General features: G+C 42.9%; 1 non-coding gene across 1 annotated transcript; it reads left to right on the top strand.

Moving 5' to 3' along the window:
• The first annotated feature begins 1,379 nt into the window (after positions 1–1,379).
• Positions 1,380–1,479, top strand: LOC123456171. The gene has a single exon (XR_006634385.1). It is a non-coding gene; the product is annotated as a small nucleolar RNA U13 (small nucleolar RNA).
• Positions 1,480–11,073: the final 9,594 nt, after the last annotated feature.

The following is an 11,073-nucleotide window of genomic DNA, read 5'->3' as shown; positions in this document are numbered from 1 at the left end:
TCCTTCTGCTTTTCATAAACAAATTTAAGTCTTAACAGGAAAAGACTACAGATTCCTAATAAAAATAAGCAGTTACAAGTAACTGAGCCCAGCAGTTACTTGCCTGAAAAGCCAAAGGACTTACATTCAATTCCCCAGGACCCACATAAGTCAGATGCACAAGGTGGCACATGTATCTGAAGTTTGCAATGGCTAGAGGCCCTGATGCACTCATTCTCTCCCTTCCTTTCTCTCTCTCTCAATATCTGTGCCTCTTTCTCACTCAAACAAGTAAATAAAAATATAAAAATATAAAAACAAGCAATAAGGAATGGTAAAGGTATTATTAGTATGTAGGTATCAAATAATTATTGATTTAATGAAGGGAGGAAAGTTTTTTTTTTTCAATTAGTTTTTTCCATCTTTCAGGCTAATTATAACAAAGTAATTTATTTATCTTTAGTTCTATCAGGTCTGGCTCATGAATGTGTTTTCATGCCAGCACCAAGCTATTTTGATTAATATAGCCTTATAATATTGTTTGAAATCAGAAGGGGTGTAATGCTGTTATGGATCTTTTGTGATTTGTATGGATTTTAATATTTTTTCTTTTTCTTTTTCCTTTCTTTGGTTTTGAGGTAGGGTCTCACTGTAGCCCAGGCTGACCTGGCATTCACTATGTAGTCTCAGGGTGGCCTCAAACTCTTGGTGATCCTTCTACCTCTGCCTCCTGAGTGCTGGGATGCTAGGCTCTTAAGATTTTTGTTTTCTATTTTTCTATTTTTACAAAGTGACATTGAAATTTTCATATGGATTGCATTGAATCTGTAGATCACTTGTGTAATGTAAACATTCTAGCAATATTAATTTGTGTAGTCTGTGAACATGGGAGGGTATACCTTTTTATTTGTCTTTTCTTAATTTCTTTCATTAGTATTTTCTAGATTATAGCATATAATCTTTACCTCATTGATTTTTATTGCTAAGGATTTTGTTTTATTCTTTTTTTTCAGTGCTAAGGCTTAAATTTAAGGTCTCCTACACATACTAGGCAACCACTCTATCACTGAGTTATCCCCCCGCCTCTAAAATTTTTTGTTGAGAGTGTTTTGGGTATCCCATGCTACCCTTGAGTTTACCATGTAGTTGAAAATGGCCTTGATTGTCTGATCCTTCACTTCCTCATGCTGAGATGCCAAACATGCGCCACCAGACCTGGCTTCCTTTAAACGAAGCATATATATGTGTGCATGTATATATGTGTGTGTGTGTATATATGTAAGGAGGGAACCTGGAAGAACATGCCTTGTAATCCCAGGAAGATGAGCTCAAGATCACCTTCAATAACATAATGGGTTGGAAGCCGGTCTGAGTATAAGACCTATTCTCAAATAAATTAGATCCCTTTCCAGTTCATTCGTATGATGATGAGTCACACTATTGGGTGAAATGTGTCTCCTACAAACCTTGTTACAATGCTGGCACATTACCCTTCTGACATGAAATCAGAAAATCAAAACAAACTAAAATAAAAACAGATGCATGGACCAATAGAATAGAATAGAGCCCAGAAATAAACCCACGTGTATAAACTCAGCTAATGTGTAAATGATGCTAGGAACACTAGAAGTACAAATGCAAGAGTGAGAACCCCGTCTTACACCAAATATGAAAATTAACTCAAACCAGATTAATGGCTGACATGTAGGAACTAAAATAAGAAAACACAGGGGAAAAAGCTCTGTGACACTGATCTTTGCAATGATTTTTTTTTTGTGGGGGGGTGTATGACACCAAAAGCAGACACCATAAGCAAAAGTAAGTAAGTGGGACTATATGGAGAAATAAAACAACTCTGTAGAGCCAGGAAACAAGGAACAAGAATGAAAAGTTGGGGCTGGAGAGATGGCTTAGCGGTTAAGTGCTGTGAAGCCTAAGGACCTTGGTTGGAGGCTCCATTCCCCAGGACCCACATTAGGCAGATGCACAAGGGGTGCTCGCGTCTGGAGTTTGTTTGCAGTTGCTGGAACCCTGGTGTACCCATGCTCTATTTCTCTCTTCTCTCTGTCGCTCTCAAATAAATAAATAAGAATAAACAAAAAAATTAAAAAATAAAAAAGGATGAAAGGGTGCTCCATCAAATGTGAGAAAAATATCTGCAAGTCCTTATACACTTAAAAGGGCTCACACCCAAAATGCATAAGGAATGTACACAACAATAGTAAAAAAATTAATAAATGGTCACAAAACCTGAAAAGATTTATTTTCCCAAAGAGGGCACCTCAAATGGCCAAGATACAGAACTGGGTGTTCAGCATATCTAATCACGGTACGATTTGATCTGGTTTCTGTATGTTTGACAATTGTAATAAACTTTACAAAGTACTCTGTGACGGAGGGCTGCAGGTGGATTGAGCATGGCAAAAATGAATGTGATTGCCTCCTCAGGGTTTACTGGACTGGAGGTTTGGTTATCCCTATTCAGTAATATAAGATTAAGCATTTTCCAATTTAGAAAGTATTTTTTGTGATGACCCCAGACTTTGATCCCAGTGCTCAGGAGGCCGAGGTAGATGGATCACCCTGGGTTTGAGGTCAGTCTGAGACTACACAGTGAATCCCAAGTCAGCCTGGGCTTGAGTGAGACCCTACTATGAAAAACGAAAACCAAAAATAAATAAAAATTCTTTCCTGCAGGACACAATAACTGGATCTTACACGATGTCATTAATGCCTCTTCAAACCCAGGATTTGAAATACCCTAAATGTTCCTGTTTGAGTCTGACAATGAATTCTTCCCTTACTCCATTACTCCTTGTAGCCTCAATCTCTACTTACATACCTCATACCAGCACACTCCCAAAATGAACAAAAAATTACTACATTGCCCTTACTGCCTACTTCCCCCTGGTTTTTCCTCCTCATTCCTCTAAAACATGGTTAACACTAGGTTAGAACTTGCCATATTGATTTGTTAAGTCCAGTGGATTCTTTCTGAACCTTATCTTGTCCTTGGCTTCTCAGTAACATGTGTCACTAGACTGTTACTGTGACTCCCTTAAAATTCTCCTCAGGTTTCCAGGATACTGTTCTCCAAATTCTATTTGCTTATTTATCAAATATTTATAAAGCGCCAACAATGGTGCCAAGCTCTAGGCTAGGAACTGGAAATACAGACTCTTTTCAGAGACTTTTAAATGGGCAATTATAATTTGACCAATACAGTAAAGGTTAGTGTGGGGGTAAGAACAGAGTGCTAGGAAACAAACATGAAGGTCAGGATGTGCTTCCAAATTAAGTTATCCTCTTTATAATTTCATCTATTGTTATTTTGACCAATACAGTAAATGTTAGTGTGGGGGTAAGAACAGAATGCTAGGAAATAAACATGATGGTCAGGATGTGCTTCCAAATTAAGTTATCCTCTTTATAATTTCATCTATTATTAATCCACTAATGTTGCCCATGATTCTTCCTTCTTCTCCTTTTTTTTTTTTTTTTTTGATTTTTCGAGGTAGGGTTTCACTCTAGCCCAGGCTGACCTGGAATTCACTATGGAGTCTTAGGGTGGCCTCGAACTCACAGCGATCCTCCTACCTCTGCCTCCCAAGTGCTGGGATTAAAGGCGTGCGCCACCATGCCCGGCCTGCCTTCATTTTTTTTTATTGCATTGAGATGGGTCTCAAACAACCCAAGTTATCCTCAAACTTGCTGTGTAAAGGTGTAGGGGTTGCTCTTTTTCCTTAACTGCCCAGTGATAGGATTACCTGCCAACTTTCCTTTTAAACTCCACCTAAACTCAGCCACTCCAAGGTATCAAATACCTTCATATAAATATGGCTGCTAAATACAAATCTACATATTCTGGGTGTTTACTATGCTTCTAGTCTCTCTCCATTCTCTAAACCCACAGCTTTTGTTTGATCACTGGTCACTTTCCACCCAAACTATGCAATGTCAATGTTCTAGATTATTTTGTTTTTATTTGTTTATTTATCTATTGGAGGTAGGGTCTCACAGGCTGACCTGGATCTCACAGTGATCCTGCTACCTCAGCCTCCCAAGTGCTGGAATTAAAGCTTGGCACCACACCCAATCTGTCATGGTTTTTGTCCAACAACTTGCTAAGACCAAACTCCAACACACCATCTTTCAGGGTACATAAATTACTTTATAAAATGCCCCTTGTGAGAAGCTAGGCATGGTGGCACATGCCTTTAATCCCAGCACTCAGGAGGCAGAGGTAGGAGGATCACCAGGAGTTCGAGGCCACCCTGAGGCTACACAGTGAAATCCAGGTCAGCCTGAGCTAGATTGAGATACTACTTTGAAAAAAAAAAAGAAAAGAAAAGCCCCTGCCCACCTCACAGGACTCATCTCTTGCTACATCATTGACCCAATGTTATACTCTGACACTCAAAAAATTGCAATTCTTACCAGTCATGGTGGTAAGCACCAATGATGACTGCACTTGGGAGGCTGAAACAGAGACCAGCCTGTGCCATAGGGTGATACTTGTGCCAAATATACAGTTAAAGGATTGTCCCTATCCTACCCTGGACACAAAGGAATGCCTTTGAAACATTTCTCTATGAGACGCTTCCCTTATCACTCTTTAGCCTAACTTGTATTTGTTCCTCAAGATCTAGTTGGGGCACTTCTTCCGTTAAGATGCTTTTCTGGCCACACTGGCCCTAAGTAACCTGCACATACATACTTGTACCTTCTTCTGTTAACATAGTTCAACCAACACCCTGGGGTCAGGCAGAGCCAGCAGAAGGTTTTAGCATATTCCAATAACAAAATGATTGGATCAACTCCAGGGCCAGGGTCTCCCCATCCCAAATGTCTGCAACCCCGAATAAAAACAACAGCGACTTCAGCTCAAGTTAAAGCTGCATTTCCCCGCCCCCTCCCCCTGCCCCCCACCCACCCCGCAGAGGTTGCATTGGACTCACTCGATCAACCCAACACGGAAGAAAGAATGATGGCATCTTTTTCAAGATGGACAGAAGGCCGTTGCCCCTGGAGCCTCCCATCTCAACCTCCCTCTTGACACCCCTCCTTCACAGAAAAACTAGGCATAAGAAGGAACAAAAGCGGGGAGGGGAACAGTCCACGGGGGAGTCACGAGCATGAAGTTGGCGAAGCCCTAAGGAAAGCCGTGTCTAGGCCTACGGCCCTGTGCCATGGCGCGGGGAGGGGAGAGTAAAACTGCTGTTCCCACCCGGGGAGAGGCTTGGAGGCGAGCCCAGGCCCAGGCCCGCCCTCGAAGCTGTCCTACCTCATTCAGAAGACCTTAGCTGGGTCACCCCCGTCGGCTTGCACCAGATGAAGCAGTGCAGGCAGAGCAGACACACTATCCGTCGTCCCCACGCCAGAGACCGCCGGCTCCCTAATGACTGCTGACGGGCCGGCCGAGAAGGGCCCTTTTATAGTCGCTGGCCGGGGAGCCGCGCGCTGATTGGTCAGGGCCCGTCATGTGACCTCGCCGGAGCCGTAAACCACTAGAGAGGCGTGAGTGTGAGGCCTGCCCACGAGGCTTTGAGCGACGGCAGCGACAACGAAGGCCATCGCGCAGAAAGCTGTGGCTTTGGGAGTCAAAGCCTCAAAGGATCTCCTGCACTTTTGTTTTGAGGTATATGCGTGTATATATATATTTTACACAACGCCCAAGCTGGTCTATGTAGTTCAGGAGGATCTTGAATTCCTTGATCCCTGTGCAGCCACTTCCCAAATTCCAGGTTGCACACAGGGGTTTAGTATTTTGAATATTGGCAACCTATCTCCTAATAGTGTGTGGATAGTGCAACTGTGCCATTAATCATAGAAATGTTCTTAGCACCTTTCGGATCCAATTGCAAATAATGTTTGTAAATTCCTTGATGCTTTTTTTTGTTTTTTGTTTTTTTAACTTTTGGACCTGTTTATTGTTCCAAATGTAGCAACTCCTATTTTAACAACCTTTTCAATTTCTCTGTACGTTAAAATTAACTGCATTCACGCAAACATATTACAAAATTTCACAATTGCTATTATTTCATTCACCTTAATGAAATCTAATTTTTAGCTTAAGCTTGTTACAAATACTAAAGTCCTCTACTCCCCAAACAAATCTGAAAAATTAGTGTTCATCTCTCTATAGAAACCCACAGTGGGTGCACTGAGTTCTGCCTGTGGTGGGTTCTTAAAAGTACTACAGTTAAATCATTAATTTGATTCAAAATTCCTTGATAGTTTTAAAATTTTACAACAGCTGCACTGTAAGTGCCGAAACCACTAAATTTAAACCTAATGATCAGCCCTCATGGTCAGGAGTTTTGAGAAAATTTCTACTATTCAATTTCTGATTCATTTTTTGGAGTTCAAATGCCAAACTCCATTCTGCACACTTCACAATCTCATGTTTGTTTCTGAGATAGGGTTGGCCTAGGCTGACCTGGAATTTACTATGGAGTCTCAGGGTGACCTCGAACTGATGGCAATCCTCCTACTTCTGCCTCCCAAGTGATGGGATTAAAGATATGTGCTGCCACACCCTGCTACATTTTTTGACACTATTTTTTATTCAATCAAGAATTTATTAAGAACCTAAGTAAGCCAGGCGTGGTGGCACATGCCTTTAATTCTAACACTCGGGAGGCAGAGGTAGGAGGATTGCTATGAGTTCGAGGCCACCCTGAGACTCCATAGTGAATTCCAGGTCAACCTGGGCTACAGTGAGACCTTACCTCAAAAAACCCAAACCCAAACCAAAAAAAAAAAAACCCTAAGTGCTGCCAGGCTGTGTTAGGCCTAATTTGTTATTTTATTGAATCACTGAAGACATAATGTCAGAATTATGGTCTTTTCTTGGTGGCTTTATTTAGTACTAAGTGAAAATCCTCACTTAAGATAAATGCAGACATCCAAAGAGTAGTGGGATTAGTAGAAGGGTTGACTCGATTGTATAGGGCAGTGATACTAACATTTATACATTAATTTCTGTCTGAATAATGCTTCATTAAAACTGGCCATTATTTTTAAACTTTAAGTTCAAAAGCAGGACACCAAGTGAAGTTCACAAGGGAAGTAGTGAAATAAATAGTTGCTACCTATGCATTTTAAGTCATTTCTGTTTCTAGTATCGTGCAATTCAAGAGGACGGTAGACCTGAATGAAGTATATAAACAACACTTCCACTAATGAAGGAACAACCAGGGTTTGCTAAGGACATGAAACAACAGAATCAAAATCCATACTTCTGGTAGGTTCTTGTCTTCTCCACTGAATGTACTTGAGAAGTAGATTAGAGATATTACAGAGAAAAATATCAAGTGAAGCATAAGAGCAAACAAACAATGACGGTGTCATATTTATGCAACTGTACCGCACTGAACAAACACATGACAAACTGTATGAAAGAAAATCATGAAACGAAAGAGACAACAGTTTTAAGGAATCAGAATTCAAACAAAGTAATTTATGTCTTATTAACTTAATCTAGTAAATCCTTTCAAAAAGCAGTCTCAGTGGGATTTTCATGAAAAATTCTAGAGATTATAAAAGAAATCCTAATACTTATACACATATATATGTTTAATATGTATGTATAATATCTACATAAATATTCATATGATCATATTTAATAAAGAGAGGGGTAGCAAGGACTAGCATTAACTACTTAGAGTCAACATACGTTTAACATCTTTCTTTCTTTTGGTGTTTTGAGGTAGGGTCTCACTCTAGCCCAGGCTGACCTGGAATTCACTATGTAGTCTCAGGGTGGTCTTGAACCCCTGGCAATCTTCCTATCTTTGCTTCCCAAGTGCTAGGATTAAAGGCGTGTGCGACCACGCCTGGAAACACCTATTTTCTTAAAGTCAGTATGGTTTAAGATTTAAGGAGATAAAAAGTCTAGTGATGGAAGAGGGAGAAATAATTTTTTTTTAAAAAACCATTTTCTAAAAATGCCTCTTTCTCACAATGACAAACAGTTTACAGGTTAGCCCAGCCAGAATGGGTAAAATGATGTATTCCATAGATCAAAGAGGATCCTAAGCCAAACACTTTCCGTATGTCAACGTTTCCCTGTCGCTGGGAATCATTTCGGGGACCCCATCATAACTTGGGTGGGCACCGCTCTATGGAATCCGCAAAGCCACCCTCCTGCCCCATCCCTAGCTGGAGCAGGCGGTTCGGTCCCCGTCTGCGCAGGGAGAGGGGAGGCGTGAGGGGCTGGGCGGGACGAGACGGGACGGGACGCGGGGGCCGCGGCGTCCCCGACAGGACCCTCCCCAACTTTCCCTCGCCGGAGCCCGGATCTCCATCCTGAACCCACCTAAGAGCTGGTCCAGGGCTGGCAGCCCGGCGGATGCCAGCAGTAGTCCTCCCGCAGCGACGGTCGCGTGCCCGCAATGGTCAGCAGTCGAGGGCTGATGCCGTGGATCCCACAGGCTTTGGGACCCTTCCTCTGGAAGCTGGTGGCGCTGCCCTTGCCCGCTGCGGCTGCCGCAGACCCGGGACTCGATGCCCAGGAGCCGCAGGTGGCTGGCACCGCCATGTGGGCCCTTCTCGCGCTGACCCCATAGGCAATTCCTTTCTTCTTTATGTCATTTTTTTTGGTTTATTTTTATTTATTTATTTGAGAGCGACAGACAGAGAGAAAGAAGCAGAGAAAGAGAGAGAGGGGCTTCCAGCCACTGCAAGGGAACTCCAGACGCGTGCGACCCCTTGTGCATCTGGCTAACGTGGGTCCTTGGGAATCGAGCCTTGAACCGGGGTCCTTAGGCTTCACAGGCAAGGCTTAACCGCTAAGCCATCTCTCCAGCTCCTTTGTGCCATTTTTAAAGAGCATTTTTATTTATTTATTTGCAAGCAGAGAAAGACCACCACAGAGAGAGAAGCTGGGCACGGCAGGGTCTCCAGTCTTCACAGACTCCAGGCGCATGCACCACTTTGTGCATGTGGCTCTACCTGGGTAATGGAGAGTCTAACGCAGGTTCATTGTACAGGCAAGTCCCTTATCTGCTGAGCCATGTATCCAGCCCTCGTTTAGTTTTTTAATTTTGTTTATTTATTTGCAAGGGGAGAGAGAGAGAGAAAGAACGCATGTGCCAGGGCCTCTAGCCACTGTAAATGAACTCCGGATATGTTGCCACTTTGCTCATCTAGCTTTACACGGGTTCTGGGGGATAGTAAAACCTGGGTCGTTAGGCTTTGCAGGCAAGCGTCTTAATCACTGAGCCATCTCTCAAGGCCTTGATTAGTTTAAAAAAATCTGTTTATTTATTTTTTTAGACATAGATATTATGGGCATGACAGGGTCTCTTTCTGCTGTAAATGAACTCCAGATGCATGTGCCTTGTGTTGTACGTCTGGTTTTACATGGATACTGGGGACTGGAACCTGGGTCAACAGGCTATGCAGGCGTGTTGCCTTTAACTGCGGAGCCATCCCCCCAGTTGGGCTTTTGATTCGGTTTTCAGTCCCAGGCAGGAATTCACTCCCATGGAGCAGGCTTCAAATTCAAAGAGCAGTCAATTTTCCCCAGAGCAGACAAGCCAGCATCATAGCAGTTGGTACACCTGGCCTGACTGGCCAGGGGTAAAGGTTGTAGGGTCCACTGCTGACTAAGACTATTGATGACTTTTCTCCCCCAATAGGCTACTTAGTTCTTTCCAACATCCTGACAAGGAGGAGACTTCCAGCTTAGCTTCAGTTTGATTTCTCCGTGGCCTGCAGCCCAAGCATGTAGTGTCTTAGCAATAGGGTCTTACCATCTAGTTCTGGTGGGCAACTAATAGCCTTGACAATAGCTTGTAATTTTGGGGGGTGGGGCATCAGGGATCTCCCTGACCAACAAACGTATCGCATCCCTGCCACTGAAAATTTCTTTTAACAATATATGGCTTCTAAGCATAGGATTATCCACACACAGGGTACTCTTTTTCTTTCTTTTCTTGAGATAGGTCTCTCTCTAGCCTAGGCTGACCTGAAATTCGCTATGTAGTCTCAGGATGGCCTCGAACTCATAGTGGTCCTCGTGCCTCTGCCTCTCAAGAGCTGGGATGAAAAGTTTGCAACACCATGCCTGGCCAAAACTCTCTTTTAACATATATATTATTTAACTAGCAATGAAGTAGTTTTCCAAATGGCTTATTCATAACATACCTAGTTTTAAAAAATTATTTATTTGAGAGAGAGAGAGAGAAAATGGGTGCACCAGGACCTCTAGCCACTGCAAACACACTCTGGATGCATGTGCCACCATGTGGATCTGGCTTATATAGGTTCTGGAGAACTGAACCTGGGTCCTTGGGCTTCACAGACAAGCACCTTAACTCCTAAGCCATCTCTCCAGTCCCAACATATATAGTTTTTTGTTTGTTTGTTTGTTTGTTTTTCGAGGTAGGGTCTCAGTCTGGTCCAGGCTGACGTGGAATTCACTATGTAGTCTCAGAGTGGCCTTGAAATCACAGGTATGCTCCTACCTCTGCCTCCCAAGTGCTGGGATCAATGCCACCATGCCCAGTTAAAACACCATTTTTTTGGGCGGGGGGAGGGTGACAATTATTTTTCCCAGCATGTATTCATTCAACATGAAAGTAACTACAGGGTGTTGTTTGAAAAACCTAGATACAGCAAAGATCCTGCTCTCAATGAAGTTTATAGTGTTTATATTGATGAATTCAATGAAAAAAATCAAGAGGAAGGGTTGAAAATGACTAGTGTAGAAGTGTGTGTGCCAATTCAGGTGGGGTTGTTGGGGGTGGCTTGTTCATATGAAACCTCAAGGGGTCCATGAGGGATGGGGAAAGCGGGGAGCTTTAGGGGCGGGTATAATAGATATGTAAGTAGAGGGCAGAATACTGGGGATAGAGTGGTCTATATGGGGAGAGGGCAAAGGATGGAGGACAGGAGGAGGTGAGAGGAGGGTTAATCAAAACTAGGTATGTTGGGAAGCCGGACATGGTGGCACCCGCCTTTAATTCCAGCACTTGGGAGGCAGAAGTAGGAGGATCACCGTGAGTTCGAGGCTACCCTGAGACTACACAGTGAATTCCAGGTCAGCCTGGACTAGAATGAGACCCTATCTCGAAAAACCAAAATAAT

The sequence above is a fragment of the Jaculus jaculus genome, chromosome 19 (assembly GCF_020740685.1).
Source record: "Jaculus jaculus isolate mJacJac1 chromosome 19, mJacJac1.mat.Y.cur, whole genome shotgun sequence".
Classification (NCBI taxonomy): Eukaryota; Metazoa; Chordata; class Mammalia; order Rodentia; family Dipodidae; genus Jaculus; species Jaculus jaculus.
The sequence above is the reverse complement of the archived record's forward strand: the minus strand, read 5'-3'. Positions and strand labels throughout refer to the sequence as shown.